Here is a 17,599-nt window from a genome sequence, read left to right as displayed (position 1 = left end):
TCGGGAATGCTATGGCATGCTGATAACGCGCATGCCGTTCGTTACTGGAAAGTACCAGGCTCGCAGCGTTAAAGAAAGGAAATGCGTCAAGGCAGATGACTATTATTGTTGTGTGGCAGATATACACCCCAAAGGGTGCAAACATTTTTTAGAGTGTACTTACACCAGGCAATGCGACAGATGTTACGCAATTATGTATATAAAAAAAGCTCCGCACCATACACAGCAGTGAACGCTGTAGAAGCTACGCAGGAAGTTCGGTCAAGTTTATCACTTGACCGAACTCCGACATCCTCCGACATGTTATCCTCCGACATGTTATACTCCGACATGTTATCAGGCATGCGACGCAGCTGGCGAAGCGAGCGGAGGCGAGCGCAACGACAAGGAACGCGGTGTGACGAGGAACGCGGTGTGACGTCATGTGCCTACTCGGAGCACGGCCACGGTGAAATCGCAAGTTCGCCGCCAGTAAAGCTTTCGCTTTAAAAAAACATCTGCGCGCAATTGCGGTCAAAAAACATCGAACTATGCCCAAGCGCGAACGAAGCCACTGCAAGAAGTCTCGAAGTGCGGTCATAGAAATCTCGGTCCTCGCGACTGGCAGTCCAGACGCCTTTTTTTTTCTTTTATTTGGAACGCCTTCTACGGAATAACTAGTTCACATAGCACTACAGCCACTACTTGAGGCCGTAGCGGCACACCTGGAGTCACGCATTATTCGCGTGACTCGCGGCGCGTCTAATACAGCACGCGAAAGCTCTATCTATACACGCTTCGGTCACACGGGCGCAAATCTGTGTGCCATGGCCACTGGTCGCATAAACAGGTGTTACTACAACTACTACTACGAATACTACTACTTCCTCAACGATGATAAATTAGTTTATAAATGCGACGCCTTCCACGCAATGGATGGAGTCGTATTTTGCGACACAGAAGCATGGTACTCAGTTCGAATCACGTAGATGACGCATACCTGTATTATTCTCTTTTTCTTTCGTATGCGACGCACATGTTTTGGGGGGCGGAAAGGGGGGGGGTCGCGAAAGGGTGCACACTAACCTAACTGACATCTTTAATCACAAGGGTGTAAAATGGGTCTCTAACACCCTTATAGGTCGATTTACACCCTTACGCGCACTTGCGCGTGACTGCGAGTCATATACCCGATTTTTACACCCTTACGCGCACTGAGGGGCGTAGTTTACGGTGCAGCGAGAAACGTCTCTCTATAGCCTTTGTACCGTTACCCGCTGCGTATCGAGCAAGAGTACAGCGATGCGAATGCGAAGCGACGGCGGCGGCGCTACATCGTGTTCGCCATCTGTACATGGACGCGGAAGCGAGTGAGCGCGCGAGCCGACGCGCCCCGTTAAGCTCACGAGCGGCCAAAAAAAGAAAGTACAGAGCCAAGCCGAAGCCAAGGCAGAAAATAAAAGCGGGTCGCGGGGTAAAGCTGGCCGGTCCGTCGGTCGGCCGCGAACACCCCGTCGAGGAACACACCCCCGATTAGAGTGGTCGGGGAGTTTCCCCGAAACGCTGACGTCAGCAGAGCCGTCCCGTCGCTGGGAGGAGCGGGGGGAGGGGGTCAAGGTCAATGGCACGTGGCCCCGCCAGCGCAACAGCCGAGATGATGGCTCACCGCGGAGCTCCTCTCGACCTTTTCCTCATCATCGCGCATTGATTGACGCCCGTCGCGATGGCCCTGTGCGCTGTAAAGTAATACACACCCTTAAGGGTACATAAGGGCGTAAACCGATCTCTAACTTGCACCATTACACCCTTATGGGTGTGAGGGCGTGAGTTATGGACCGATATACACTCATGTGGACCCTTAATAAGGGTGTAACTTAGTTTACGCGAAAGGGACACTAAAGAGGGCAGGCCAATTTGGGTGTAAGCTTGCACCAACCGTCGTCTCTGACCGCCATGTCGGAGGACCAGCAAGGTGAGGAGCTGCGTCTGTTGGCGTCTCGCGCGATGCTTCGGTCGTTTCTGCCATTGTTCTTATTTATCTTCTTTTTTTTTTTTTTTTTGCACAGACGCCAGCAGCATTCCGACCACGTCTGTAACATTGCAGCCGGTTAGTACCCATGGCAGTGAATATGACACACTACAAACACATCCTAGCCGCCACGTTGGACGACTGGCACTCTGAGAATGTGCGTCCGTGACGTCACGTGCAAGCTATCTATATACGATACGCGAAATTCCGTGAAACAGGCTTTCCCACGTATCTAACTCGCCCTAAGCAAGATGGCCGAGCTCCCGCTATTAACAGTGTTGAAGGTAAAAAAAAAATTTGAGGAACCATTCCACTCTGTGAAGGTGGATGACCAGCGAAGTTGTAGCACATCACCCAGTGTTAGACACGGGTACATGTATTCATTTTCATCACTTGGTAATGGTAGTGACGATAGCGCTGTGATTACTGTGTATACACAGATTGGTTCGGCTACAAACTTAGATTATTGACCGAAGTTAGATCTATACACAACCGTTCTTGAGTGGTTGGGTGACTTGGATTCGCGTGACACTTCAAACCGAACTCTACTAGCACAGAGTGAGCGAACCATTTTTGTCCGGTTTTGAAATGCCTAAACTGAAGTCTCCAACGATGATCACAAGGGTAGTGTCATCACGGGTTTGCAAAGTGCGTGGTCATGAACTTCTCGATATCACACTTGGGTGTGCCTGGAGATATACACACAGTGGATGTCGCAATTCCGTCTTTAGATTGTGGGGCACAGACACCCGCAGAGTAGGTGGCATTGTCTTCTTGCGAGTTAAGGGTGTACCGCCGTGCGTACATTTTGTACTTTGCCTATACGGCAATGCTTCCTGCTCGTGGGTCCCTGTGCTGTTCACAGACAGATTCCAGTGTACGCGTCGACTTGAATAAATGCAACTTGATTTATTTTTTCATGTATTATTATTATTATTGTTATTATTATTATTATTATTAATACTATTATTATTATTATTATTATTATTATTATTATTATTATTATTATTATTATTATTATTATTATTATTATTATTATTATTATTGGCGGAGTGCGTGAAGCCTGTTTCATCTTCGCGATTGGCCCAAGCTCACCTTTTTTACTGTTTACGCACAAACGCGAAAAATACATGGATCCCTAGCCATATACAGCTTCGCCGTAAACATCCGCGACATTACGTGCCCAAAACCACGATCTGATTATGAATTTCGACCACCAGGGGTTATTTAGGTGCACGCAAATCTGAGTATACAGCAGTGCTTTTTTTTTTTCGTTTGGCCCTCATAGTGCTGACACTTCGGGAAGCATGCATTTCGATGGCTTGGATGGTGGGAGAAGAAAAAAAAAGAAGGTTCGCGCAGCATCTCTCTTTTTTTTTTTTTTTCCCTTCGAAAAGAGGCTCCCGGTGGAGGTTCGGTCTCTTCGTTCCTCGAAAGGCCCAACACCTAAAACAGTCCCGTGGCCGACGCGTTTAACACACTCAATCCCCTTTCCTTTTAATTGGCTCGGGGGTGCACGCGCCCGAGAAGGAAGGCCGAACGCTCGAAATACACTCAAGCAAACAAGCGACCCACATCAGTATATGCATGTATAGAATATACACACGCGAACTGCGCACGCAGAGTCCAAAATAAAAAAGGACAAGAAAGCAAAGCGGCACGATTTCGACAAAAGTATCGCCGGTCCACGGGGCTGCCTTCGGGACCGGCCGGCCCGCTCTCTCTCTCTCTCTCTCTCGCGGGCACGCGCATGCAAATGGCCACCGACTGACGTTTCTAATCTCGTCGGGGAAACGCGGAAGGCACAGCCGGGCTTGGAAGAAGAAGAAGAGCGAAGCCGGCCGAGTCGACGACCCGAATGCGCGGGAGCAACAAGAACGCGACCGTGCCACGACGCGTACGCTTTCTCTTACGCGGCAAAGAGAAAAAGAACGTGAGAGGAAGAGAAATTCAATTTGCGAGAACGGCAGCAGAAAAAGAAGCAGCGCATTTCCTGCGAGCATTCTGCCCGAAAATAACGCACGCGCAAAGCGAGTACACGCTTATCTAACTCGCTCTCATTGTCATCGATTCCAAAGTGACACTTTCCCGCGTGTAGCAAGCAGCACACGGGATCGAAGTGACACTTGAGTTTGCCGACGACGTCATTTAGGCGCGAGAAATGACCCAGCTGTGACTCTGAGCGCATTCGGTAAGAAATTCGGTAAGAAATTCGGTAACTTCATTAAAACTTCTTTCTGGGCGAGTTGGTGCATACTTGACATAAAAACTGTAACAGCGCAAACACATGCAACCACAAAGTAACAAGCACAGCGCTTGTGTCTCGTCCTTGGTACTTTGTGATTGCATGTCTTTGCGCTGTTACAATTTTTATGTCAAAAAAATTCGGTAACGAATGAAGAAAAGAAAACGAAAAGGAAAAGAAAGCACTGGGGTGTTTGACGTCCCCAAACCGTACAGTGGGTTATGAAGGACCCTACAAGATGTTATATAAGAATTCTGTTACGTTTCTAATGAAATTTGTCGCCTCGGCAGACTTTCTGTTGAAATGTAAATGAATGTCGTGTATGATTTGCTTAAGGGTACGGATCAATTGTGACCACCTAGTGTTCTTTATCGTCCACTTATATCAAGCACACGAATGTTTGTGCCTTTCGCGGCCCCGTCGAAATACGGCCACCGCGTGTCGAACCTGCAACCTTGTCCTCAGCAACACAGTGCCATAGCCAGCAGTGTCACCGGTGAAAAAAAAAGGAAGGAAGGAAAGATAAAAGGAAAGAAGAAGGAGAAGAAAGGCTACTATCGCTGAGACAGGAGCCTTGATTTCCATAAAAGAAAGACACCGCTAATCTCCTCTGGTCGTTTAAGGGCTAATTTCTCACTTCAACTTTTTGAGGAAGCCTGTCCCATCACCTAACCTTCGACAAAGGATGTACGTCAAGTTTCGGCTGATGTCGCGCTCACTTTACGAGTCGATTTAAAATAGAAACGATTATACCTGCCTGTTGAGTACGCTCAGTAATAAAAAAAAAGAAAGAAAGGACACGCGAATAATCTTCTACGCACGCCATCGAGCGAAAGGTAGACCGAAATTTGCGCAGTAAACTTTCAATTTTTACTCGGCCAACTTCCTCTCATCGGCAAGGGCTAATTTCTCATCTCAGTTCCAACCTTCTACAGGGGCAGTTACATTACTAAATAGCCGTCAATGCCTACTGAGCTCGTTCAAGTAAGTAGGAAGTCCAACGATCTACTAAAGAGACCGTAAGACAATTGAAAGTATTGCACAATAAATTTTCCACTCAGTCGAAGTTACCTGTGTCTGTAAAAGTTCCTTTCTTACTTCAGTTCTAACCTTCGGCGGAGTGTCCCCTTACGAACTCTCGACGAAGGCGTATATGGAGTGTCACATGACTCCGTGCTGAATCTATTGACACAGCTAAACTTCAAGTGAATGCATATTGAGCACATATCAGGAGTCAAGACGCTCTTCTGCAGACGCCACCTGACAGAAGGGGCAGACGTCTTGCAGTTTTTACCGGTCAGCTGAGTTCGGCATATCTGTTGGGATTAATCTTCGACCTCCGTTCGGACCTTGGACAACGAGTGAAACATTGCGAACTCTTGACAAACGATGAATCTGGAGTTTCAATTGACTTCTCCCTGGTTTTCATGGAGTTGACCTGAACTCCAACGACCATAACTAGACGCCCTGTTAAGTGCACTCAATAAGAACTTAAACTATCTCCAACTGATGCCACCAGACAAGTCTAAAAGCAGGCATCGCCCCGCAGTTTTACCGGTCAGCTGAGTTCGGCCATGTCCGTCAATTGTTATTCTTCAACCTCACTTGAGACCTTCGACAACAAGTGTCTCTCTCATTACGAACTCTCGAAAAAATATGCATCTGGAACTTCCAGCTGACTTCGCGCCGATATTCACCCGCTCAAACTAGACTCTATATATCCATAGATGCCTTTTGAGTGCACTCAACCAACTTTCAACTGATGCCACAAGACAAGGGTAAAAGCAAATTTTACAAACTTCAGTTTGCACCAAGCCCGGTCAGTTCCGGTGGTTCGCAAGGGCGGGCTGATTTCCAATATCAACGCTAACCTAACCTAACCGAAGTCAGTTCTCGATAAAGGCTGTATCTCGAGTAAAACGTCGAAGGAAGTACGATCACGAGCGGTGAAAGAAAGAAAAAAAAAAAGTGCTAACACAAAAAAAAATAATAAAGAGGAAACCGCGACGGCGCTCTAGCGTATCTGGGTGCGGCCGGAGCAGAGGTGTCGCAACGTGTCGCGCGCGCGTTTCGTGAGAGTCAACACTTCGCGCATAAAGGATGTGCGGCACGCTCCTTCAGATGACGTCACGCTATAGTCAAGGCTGGCTGCCTCGGAGCAATCTGCCACCTCGTGGTACGGCTCGCGACCGCGCCACATATACAGATCCGGTATTAAAACGAAAAAAAGAAAGAAAGGCGTGTGCGCTGTGTGCCATCGTTTTCCGTGTCGACCGTCGCGACCTTCTTCCGCACTCGCGAGTTTAGTGGGGAGCGAGCGAGAGAGAGAGAAGGGCAGGGATATTAACCAAGATGACCCCCGGTTGGCTACACTGCTCTGGGATAGGAGACTATCGAAGAGTAGGAGGAGTGGGAAAAAAATATTCTTAACACGCATGCGCACACACGCTGGAGAATTCATCATTATAGTCTGTTACGTGATGTTATTCGGGCGGGCTGGAGGGGGAGAGAGAGAGACACAGACAGACAGACAGACAGACAGACAGACAGACAGACAGACAGACAGACAGACAGACAGACCAGACCAGACCAGACCAGACAGACAGACAGACAGACAGACAGACCAGACCAGACCAGACCAGACCAGACCAGACCAGACCAGACCAGACCAGACCAGACAGACAGACAGACAGACAGACAGACAGACAGACAGACAGACAGACAGACAGACAGACAGACAGACAGACAGACAGACAGACAGTTTAATGGGAACTTAAAAGATGTCAGCCTTGCTAATGTACAGGGCTTGCTAGTTCAAATGAGGAGTTGGGGGTGGCCATGAAGAGGAAAATAATACAGGAAGCTAAGAAGAATGCATATAGACATATAATAGTAACCGGGAATAAAATAATCAAGTCCAGAGGACTAACAAAAGACCGAAGGATGCCCACGAGACCCGAATGGCGTAAAATAGGCTGGTAGATCTCATGAAACACGGCAGCTACTTTTGTTTGTTTGCACATTACAGGCGCACGAGACGTCGAAGTTCCACTGTCTTTTCTTGTGTAAGAGGCCTGTGATCTAATTGCCCTGAAAGGCTCCAGGGCAAGCATCTGGCAAGCATCCGATCTTCGTCTGAAGGGCAGTCACACAACGGGTGTTGTAAAATTTATTTTGCGCAACTTGTGTTACAGTTAGCGCTATCCGCCATTACTATTAAGAGCGAATAGTGAAAATGGGTTTGATTGATGGGGCACCGCGGTCGCATTGACGACGACATGTATCGAACGAAAGTTATATGCGCGCCGAATGCAATTGCCGACGAACGGGCTTAAATATAACCCTCGCATGCTGACCGACATAGTTCAAGTAAGCGGACCTCTGTTGCGCGTAACAAAAGAATGAATTCCCACATTAAACCAGATCAAATAATGTAGTCTCACGGTTATCCCCTTAAAGGCACACCGACCTGTAAATGGGATAGTGGACATTACATCTAACGGGTTCTTTGATTTACTCTCTTCCCCCCCCCCCCCCCCCCCCCTTCAGGAAACGTCTTCGTCCTGCAAATTCCCAAAGAAGCGATTTTGCTACTGTTCACGAACGAATTCGACGCGCCCGCAAGAGATGCGGCGAGTTGGTCAAAGAAGAAGAAGTAAAGGAACTTTCTCTTCTTTTTTCCCAAACGGCTTCGAGGAAATCGCGTGGCAGCCCGCTGACCCCGATACGGAAGCGGCACTTCCCGAGGCAGGAAGGAAGGAAGGAATCCGAGCAGCCAGACACGCACGGCTTGCCGCAGTCAAAGTCGCACCAGAGCCGGCGCGCGCCAGGCAATGCAGGTTCCACAGACAAGCGCGCACGTTCGGGAAACCGCCGACGAGGCACCGAGAAGCACAAAAGCCACGCGTCAGACACACGCGCGCCCGAGCTCTAAATAGACGGCGCGCGCACAGGCCCGACCGACCCCGGAATGCCGGGAAACGGGACCGGGTGGCTAAGAAAACGCAACGAAGACGACGACAACGGCGACGTGGAGGCTCTCTGTAAAGGGCGAGACACCGCCGTATGGTAGGCATATAGACCGCAGCAGACATCTGACGAGGGGTGCCTGCGATGCGACCCACAAGTGCTGGACTTAGACGAAAGCAAAGCCGAAATAATAATAATAATAATAATAATAATAATAATAATAATAATAATAATAATAATAATAATAATAATAAACTGCGTATAGCCGCCAACTTGAGAGAGCTTTATGGGTTCGTAAATATCCCGCTGACACAACAACGGAGGAGGGGTGGAGGGGCCTTGGACGTGGCGATTGACGACACTTTCCGATTCGCGTCTTGAAACTTTCGATAAGCTCTTGGCAAGTGAGCATGCTCGGTCAACAGCTCCTCGATTATGGCCTCTTCCCAGGCAACACCTCCTAGACGAAAAAAAAGAAACTTGTCCACAATGGGCTGTCTCAGCATTAAGACAAGAGCCTGCTTCCAAAGGTGGTTCGGCCCTGCATACAAGGCACCTAGTTCAGTCCGACCCGATATCTCGCGTGTGTACGAGGCCCGACGCATGAATTATCAGTCCCGACAAAGCCGACTCGCAAAGCGTTTCGGGCCGCCCGGTACAGTAGGCGCCTTCCACGAGGCATGCAGGGCGTAGAAGTGCCGCTTGCTGGGCCGGTATTTGTTCGTGCCGACCCTTGAGAAAACCAGCGAACCAGCGTCGCGGTGTCTCTTCTTTTCTGTCGCGTTTGCGTCTCGGTTTCTTTTTTCGCTGGTTTCCTCAAGTGTCAACATGCAGGGTGCATTGGGAATAGGACGACCACACGCGGGCGTACGTGCTCGACATGTGCGTGTCTGGGAGTGGTTGCATACCTGTCAAAATATGAGCTTTAAAATTCGCCAAATTAACTCAGACACAGCACCTGAAGAGTGGAGAGAGAAATGGCACTTTTTTTTTTAGGTCTGCCCTCAGTACACACTTTTTGTGGAACACACACGCACTTTATTAGCGATGATTTACTTTTCGGGTGCAGCCCACAGCCAGCGGCAAACGTGAAACAGCAGAGACTGACCAGAAACGCAATTGTCCTTTAATTCACGGTGCTTCGTTCAGCGCTTTTACTGTTGCAGATTTCGCCTGCCTCAACTAGACAAAAAAAAAATGATAGCGCGAAGAAGGTACCCCAATGGTGTCCTCTTACAATTTGGAAGACTTTCAATGGCATGGTTGCAGATCGACGAATTCGTCTTTACAGAAACTTCGGGAGTTGAAAGGTACGACAGTGAAAAAGGATAGCGTGAAGACGGCGTACGCGTCTGATGACCTTGCCTATATATAGCCTCTCTTGTACTGCAGTGAACTACACCCCACCTCACAAGTCGTTTGCAGCGCCGCCGAAGTAAACCGCCGGGTAAACGCAAGCGGACTGGGCGTTTTACAGGATGAGTGGATGCGCAAACCCGAACGGCCTGCATGATGCAGCCACCTGGCGGCGCTGAGCTCAACCAGACAAACAGACAAACACAAATACTATTGCAAAAATCAAGTGTATTTCACTTTGATGCTGGTGTTAATTTTTCGGCCGCGACACGATTACGCCACTCCCGATAATTTGCACCAGCAGCGAAGTAGAATACACTTCGTTACTGCAATATTATCTCTATGTTAGTCTGATTGAGCTCTGCGCCACCAGGTGGCCGCGACGTGCAGGCCTTTCGCGTTTGCGCATCCATTCATCCGGTAAAACGCCCAGTCCACTCTTGCATTTACCCGAATACCGGACACGCTAAAGCTGTGTCCTTGGCGCAGCGTAATACCATTGGCGCAGCGTAATACAATTCCGGGCGTAAATGTCACACTAATGGCAAGACAAGATAGTTTCGTCTGTTTTTCCTTGCAACGCGGTACGTTACAGCGATACGTGACACGTTATGACCTTTGCGCATGTACACGTCGTATATACCGCGACTTCAGCAGCGAGCGAGCAGACGACGCGGCGCGGACAAACACATATCGAGGCGGGGGGGGGGGGGGGGCGCATTCTGCCTTCCTATTGGCTAAGGAGTCCTGCAGCTTCCACAGTGCTGCGAACTACTGTCGAGGTGGAGTATACAGATCACTTCCATTCTGGGCATCGTATACATCGCATCGCCTCCTTTGCTTGCGAAGTCGCGGCATCGGTGCGCACTCACCGGAGCTGGCCCGGGTAGGCACCGACGTCAGGGGGGAGTCGGAGGCCACCTGAAAGGACAAAAGACGGCCGTCAAGAAGACATCGGCCGCATGGCGCCGCAGCCAACAAAGGCCGCGCGCGACATTCTGCGGCACTGGCGTCTTGCGGCGACAGTATAACGCCCGGCAGCGGCGTTTGTGTGCGACCGCCGTTTCGTGTACGGTACATATCGTACGTACGCAAGTTCACGTATACAAGGCGCGACTCGGTTCCACATCGAGCTTGTCGTTCACCCGTGCTGTCTCCCAATTCGGCAACTGCACCGGGGTTGTGTCAGGGCAGTACCAGCAGAATTCGGCGCGGAGATGCGCGAGTTCGGGCGTAAAATAAACGGGGCGTTATATTTTACGCGCAAGGTCGGCGCCTGCCTGCCGCATGTAAGCTGCGATGTATTGTACGTATTAGGGAGCATATTGCAGCTCAGGAGATACCGAAACACGGGAGACGTGAGTAGCACCACCAGCGCTGGAAGCGTCACCTTGTGGCGGTTTTTGCAGCCACAAAGCGTCAGAAAGTTCTTTCTTTTTTATTATTATTCATGCTGTGCTCGCCGAAGGAAAACTATGAGAAGTCTATATAAAATTATTAGTGCGCTGTTAACGAAGCCTTTACGTCAGGAGTTCCGTAGCACAAAGCCCGTAGCTACAATATTTTTTCGTACGCCCATGGTTCAACTTGGCACCACGAGATGCGCTGGTACCACCATTAATTGTTGCATCTAACGTCTACATGACGCGTATGTTATATATACCCTTAAATAGTAATACGTTTATGCACGAGCTAAAAGCTCCATAGTGCCGCGTACGGAATGCAGGAAACGTACACGTCAACAGAAGCGCTCGAGACGCCATCTTGCGTCATCGAGTCGAGCCATACAGCTTATAATATACTATAGCTACAGGTGGCAGCTGCCGATATAACCATCAATGTTACAGCGGCTCTTTTCCTTCGGCGTGGTCGGCAGGAAACACAGAAACGTTTCTGACGCTTTGTGATTCAAACAAACGAGCCCAAGGTGTCGCTACCAGCTCTGATGCTCACGTCGTGCACACGAAGTATTCCGCGAACTGCAATACGCACGCAGACGGACTAAAACTTATACGTGTGCGAGCCTCTCTGCTTCACTTTGCAGCAACGCTCCTTGTCGGCCCGTTATAACTGCTCTCGACAAGGTGTGACGCAAATGGAACCATTAGCGCCAACCGGCGATCGATTGCGCCAACGCTCGACTAATTATAACTATACGTCGAGGTCTGTCTGCGATATATATATACAGCGTTATGGGGGAAGGGAGAGTGGGGGGTGATTGAGGGTTCGTTTCAGTGGGTCGCAAAGAGAGCCTGACAGCCCTCCTCCTGCTCCCGGCTATATATCCGCTTGCATACGAGTCCCTATAAGTGGATGCGAAAAAAAAAAAAGAGCGATAACGTCGCTAATATTCATCGCTGAAGCGATACGAAAAGTATGCGAAGGACGCATACTGCGCACGAGAAAGAAAGAAAGAAAGACAAAGATAGCCCTGTACACGGGCGTCGACGTAGTGGAGCCGTACCAAATTGGCTTTGACGCCAAGGCAGCAGTGACTCCTTGCAAGCTTTTGATTAAAGTTTTGCTACGCTCTCTCTCTCTCTCTCTCTGTAAGTATGCTTCCACTGCATGCTTCAGGATCGCGCACGCCATATCAGCGCGAAACTACATAAGACTGGAGCGTACAAAACCTAACACACACACACAACCACAGTTCGCAACGAACGCGACCCAGTTTCCCAACTCGCCAAGCACAACACCACCAGAGACACGAGCGCGCGCGCCGGTTCTGTGGCTGCAGCCAGAGAAGAAAAAAAGAAAAGCAATTAACGGTTCGCCGTCGACCAAAGTCGCGACGCGCCCCTTTTCTTGGCAGATCAGTCGCTACAAGAAAGAAAAAGAAAGAAAGAAAGAAAGAAAGAAAGGACGAGCGCGCGCGCTTCGCTTCGTTTGGCGCCCGCAGCAGACGCAACGACACAGCTGCAGGACGAGGAGTACACGACAACGCGCAGCCGACGACGCGGACCGACCGAGCTCGCAAGAAAGCACAAAACGACAGAGAGCCGAACAAAAGAAACAGGAGCGCGAAACACAAGCCAGACAACAAAGGGGGGCGAAAAGCGCGGCTGGACGCGACAAGTGGTGGTCAAGCGCAGTGCGGACCGCGCCAATCGCTCGCGACGAGCGCGCGCGCCCGCTTTGGAAAGTTCGCGGGCGGCGTGCCGTGCGGTGTCAGCGACAACGCAGCAAAGTCGCATTCAACTGGTGCCTGTAACGCTCCGGCTCGGTTCGCAAAGATACGGAGCACAGAGAGAGGGGGGGGAGGCAGGGGGAAGGAAACGAGTGGGGAGAGAGAGAGAGAGAGAGAGAGCACTGCCGAAGATGCGAAGCGTACGAAGGCAATATGAGCGCGCACCGGAATAGGGTTCCGTGGCGCAACTGTCCTGATTAATGGCGAGATTACAGAGGACTGTAGACTGCTGGGCTAGCTGGTGTTGCACGTTGATAATTGCATGCTGACGGGATAAAACTGTCGAGAGGGGGGTCAGGCGGACGAGACAGACGCCCACTAGCAACCGAGGATTCGCCGAAATTTTTCCATGGGTAACAGAAGCCCGCATGCGCCGGGCAGCGCGCTTATTGGAGAGACTCCCATAGTTTCGTTTTGTTGCGATAGCTATTAGCATATGGACACTCCAAGTGAATTTTGCCGCCGTCGGCGTCAGCGTCGCCGTGAGGTACCGTATATACTCACACAGTCAGGTATATGTATGATATATGCCACGACATGCTATAGGTGACATGCGGTATATGGGAGGTTATACTTTATATATATATATATATATATATATATATATATATATATATATATATATATATATATATCCCGGAATTCCTTCCGAGTCCTTCGCTATACCACACGAGGTGATGAACATTTGAATAACCTCCTTTGAGCATGCAATGCGGAGGTAAATGCGAGCGATCGGATCACTATCCAGATTGGAACATTATAGCTTCCCCGAGCCGAACGCTAAAAGCCAACCGCAACGAAATTTTACTTTGGCTAAATTTAATACAAATTAGCAGTCTATACCACTGAAGCAGTCTCGACAAAAGCTGCGAGGCTGGTAATCGTGTTATTTGCTTTTAGAAGCCTTCAAGCAGCACCCAAACAGACGACGAGTGCACCTGGTTGTTAACGGATACGACCCGAGTCGCAGCACGCGGCTTCCAAGATTTTTTTCAACAAACCGCAGGAATATGCGGGCGGCGCCGATCTCGGGGGTCATGCCGAGGAGTTGCGCGTTCCGAGTCCAGCACCCACGTGGAACCCAACACTCGGCATGAGGTAAGCTCGCCTCTAACGGCCGAACCGTGCCGGCGCAGTCATATGATCGTCTTCACAGTCGTCGTCGTGTGTAGGGACAGCAGCAAAACGACAAGTGCTCGCATTACGTAAACACGTTGGTCCATTTGGTAAACCCTCTGCGGAACCCCAGACGATGCAAAAGAGCCAGCCACCAGCAAAATGCTTCGCAGAACATTGATTCCAGCAGGGCGTGGAAGATTTTTTTTTTTTTTTTTTTTTTTCCAGTTTCGGTATCGAAAACGTCAAGTGTTGCGTGCTTCTGGTAACCCGTATTTCAAACGTAAAATCTCGCACGGAGACTGCTCCGTTTATCCGCACTATCTGAAACTAGCCTTTTTTGCGAGGTCCAGAATCTCGTTGCAGTTGACCTCTAAGCGACACTCGGTTCTGGCGCCAGTCCGCTGGCATTAAATAGAACAGAGGGGGCAATGGCGGCCGCACGTGAAGAGAAACGACGAGAAAGCAGACGACACACTGATTGTACCGCGAAGATGGCGCTGCTATAGAGTTCGCGACAGTGATACATTTAAGTTTTTATTATATAATATCTGGTCTCGTTATGTTAGGCAACGTTACGCTTGATTGTTGTTCCTTCTTTTTTTCTCTCACTTGTTTTGTTTGCATGTACTTTTCATTACCCGGACCCAGTGTGGCCGGACCCACCCTTGCGATCTAGTGCAGGCGCGTGCCGTCTGCTCCTGCTGCCGCTCACTGGACTAGAGCATCGCGCTTACTCACAGCAGCGTGCCAGCCTGCGATGTGTGCGACACACGCGTAATAAATTATAATAGTAATAATAATAAAAACAAGATAAATAGAGCGGTCACGACCGCCCGGTGCGATATAAGGTGCATTTCGTCTCGTGTAAAGGACAGCTGCAGCTTTCCCGCGCGACTCTGGCAGATTATCAACAGCAGCAAGAGTCTGGGGCTCTACGAACAGGAGGGGGAAAAAAAGATTTATAAAAAAACATCTGACGCTCCCACCACGTCTAATGCACGCAAAGAACGCAGTATGCCGGTTGTCCCAGCACGGATCAGGTTAAAAAAGAAAAGAAAGAAAAAGACAGAAGCTTTCCGTGCGGTTCAAACCAACTTATGTTGTTGGCGGCTTTATGAAGAAGCATCCAGTATGTCATTTTTGTTATTATTATTGGAGTAATTATTATTTATCAATTAACGAACCCATAATTAACTTTCTACCACGAATGTGCATAAAACGTTTTTAGGGCACGTTTGAAAATGTCCCTTTCGGTTGTTTGCGACGGGTTATACCGCTATATGCTGCTATATAGAGCATAAGCGACCCGTGTCGTCAACTTCAAGGAGGTTTAAAAAAAAAAAAAACTCCCTGGTCGGCTTTATGCGGATATCTCGGACTTTCTACCATATTCAACCTGCCATCATATATGAATGTTTCTGTTTCAAACGCTTTTTAAGCAAAGAAGAAAGCGGGGCTCTAAAAAAGAGGCAAGGGAAAGGGTTACGGTGGTTTACGGGAAGAAAATGACAGGGTTACTACAAGGGGGGCGAGATGAAATGTAAAAGAGCGCGCCAGACTGCGTTTGCATAGTCGGGTCGGTATGACGGAATTAGGAGGTCCTTAAAGAACTGAGCATCTTAAGTTAGTCGAGACGGTGCCCATGGGAATCCGTCGTTTTCCTTTGAAACGGGGGATAGAGCCAAACGATGCGTTAGTTCAGTTGTACTCGATAACTGACATTTGGAACATTTTAATCTCTTACGGAGAAAGTGTCAGCAGTACGCCAGCTAACCCAACAGCGCAACGAATGCGTTTTCGATGCGCAGGGCGCCCTCATTTAAACAAGGCTTAAGGCTTAACTACACGGGTGTACATAACGTGCGCGCCTGGCTACGCGTCAGACGTCTGCGAGGCCGCGCGCGTCTGTCCTACCACAGCCTCCGAGATCGGACGACACGCGATGTAGTTCAATAGCGCGCGCCACCCGATTTCGGAGGCCGCCGATTTTGAGCGCACGCGGACGGAAATTGCAGCGTGTGCACCCGACGTCACGTACAGACGGCACGTAAAACTTGCGGAACGGGTTATAACGACGCCTACATACAAACGACGCGAGCTACTCAACTTGAAAACAATGCAGTACCCTTAACGTAGATGAATTAAACAGAAAATAAAGATGATCATGACGAAGTTAAGAATGAACTATTCTCAAACCGCAAGCACGAACGTTTCCGCTGAGGGTGACCTAGCAGCACTGTGCTATGCGCAACGAAGCGCGCACTACTCGTGCGCTATCGTGTGGCTGGTCGGCCCTTCGTCACACGAGTACGGACTCCGAGACGCGTACCCGTACTCCGTGTACCCGTACTGCAAAGTGATCAGGAGCTCACTCGACACACGTCCTGCCTCTTCCACGATACATACATACATACATACATACATACATACATACATACATACATACATACATACACACACACACAAACACAAAGTTTTCGCGAATCAGTGGCGGTTTAGCGGTAAATGCGTTAGCATTATACGTCGCACCTCTTTGAAGCCCCGAATCCACGATTTAGAGCGCGTGCACCAGGCTGCAAAGTGATCAGGAGCTCACTCGACACACGTCCTGCCTCTTCGATGATATACACACACACACACACACACACACACACACACACACATCACAGAACACGCCACGCACGGCCACTGATCTGACAAGAGCTCGACAAGTAACGCACGCTTTACCAAGCATCGAAACGACATAAAAATTGTAACAGCGCAAACACATGCAACCACAAAGTACCAAGGACGAGACACGACGAGCGAGACCAGCGCAAAACATCTCCGCCGCTGCCGCAAGGCGGCAAGAAAAAAGGAAAAACAATCGCTAGACGCGGCTGGCTGGCGCCGGTGACGCAGAAGCAGTACAGGAAGCAACCTTTCAATCGGAGCAACGCTCGCCAAATGCGCCCCCGTCGCGCGTTTCCCCTCGAGTTCCTTTCTTTAGCTTCACACTTCCCGGTTCGCGTTTGATGACGTCGTGGCCTCCGAGATCTCGGAGGCCATGAATCGACTTCATTGAGTTTCCGATACGCAAGGCCGCAAACGGAAATGCGGCGTTAGTGTCTGAACCAGAGCTAGCTGGTAAAGCAACGCATCTGAGAGGAACTGCGCATCAGACGTTAGCGTGTATGTGAGTGTTTTAATTAGTGGCGATAATGTCTACGGTTGCTGCAAGCGCTGTGTCTTGGCCAGCGTGGAAATGACGACTGGTATAAACTTCTACAGCTTCGGACGGCTTTGCGACTTTCCAAACTGCATCGCCTTCAAACAAAACAATTCGCAATGGTTACGCATCGGTACAGAAATGCATTCGTGCGCTTACGCAACTATAATTGCTTGGAATTTCACAAAGGTACGCAGCGTGACAAATAACACCGCAACAACCGTCTGAAGTCACAAGCACGAAAATTATGTAGACAAGGCCGCGCACTACCCTACCATTCCCGTGGCAACCGAACGATCGCATCTTCAAAGTTCCCTCTAGTAATTTCTGGTGGAAACTGAGCGACTACTAACACCCTATTGAGTCTCCCGCTTATGCGCCCACCAAACAGGTCACGTGTTGTCGACGTCACGGGGGGATGCTCCGACAATGTTCATTTATGCTGTTTACACAGAGGCAGAAGAAAGCCGGGAGAAAAAAAAGATGGCGGCCCGATCCACCACC

General features: G+C 49.5%; 1 protein-coding gene across 2 annotated transcripts in view; it reads right to left on the bottom strand.

Moving 5' to 3' along the window:
* LOC126533698 (protein Smaug homolog 1-like) overlaps positions 1-17,599 on the bottom strand; it is a 124,481-nt gene that overhangs the window by 85,200 nt on the left and 21,682 nt on the right. The window contains exon 2 of one of the 2 annotated variants that reach the window (XM_050180885.2): positions 10,451-10,499. The exons of the other annotated variant lie outside the window; for it this stretch is intronic. The gene's annotated coding sequence lies outside the window, so the exon portion shown is untranslated. The remainder of the gene's footprint in view (positions 1-10,450; positions 10,500-17,599) is intronic. 2 annotated transcript variants of the gene reach the window in all.

The sequence above is a fragment of the Dermacentor andersoni genome, chromosome 7 (genome assembly GCF_023375885.2).
Source record: "Dermacentor andersoni chromosome 7, qqDerAnde1_hic_scaffold, whole genome shotgun sequence".
Lineage (NCBI taxonomy): Eukaryota > Metazoa > Arthropoda > Arachnida > Ixodida > Ixodidae > Dermacentor > Dermacentor andersoni.
This window is presented reverse-complemented; position numbering and strand designations above follow the sequence as displayed.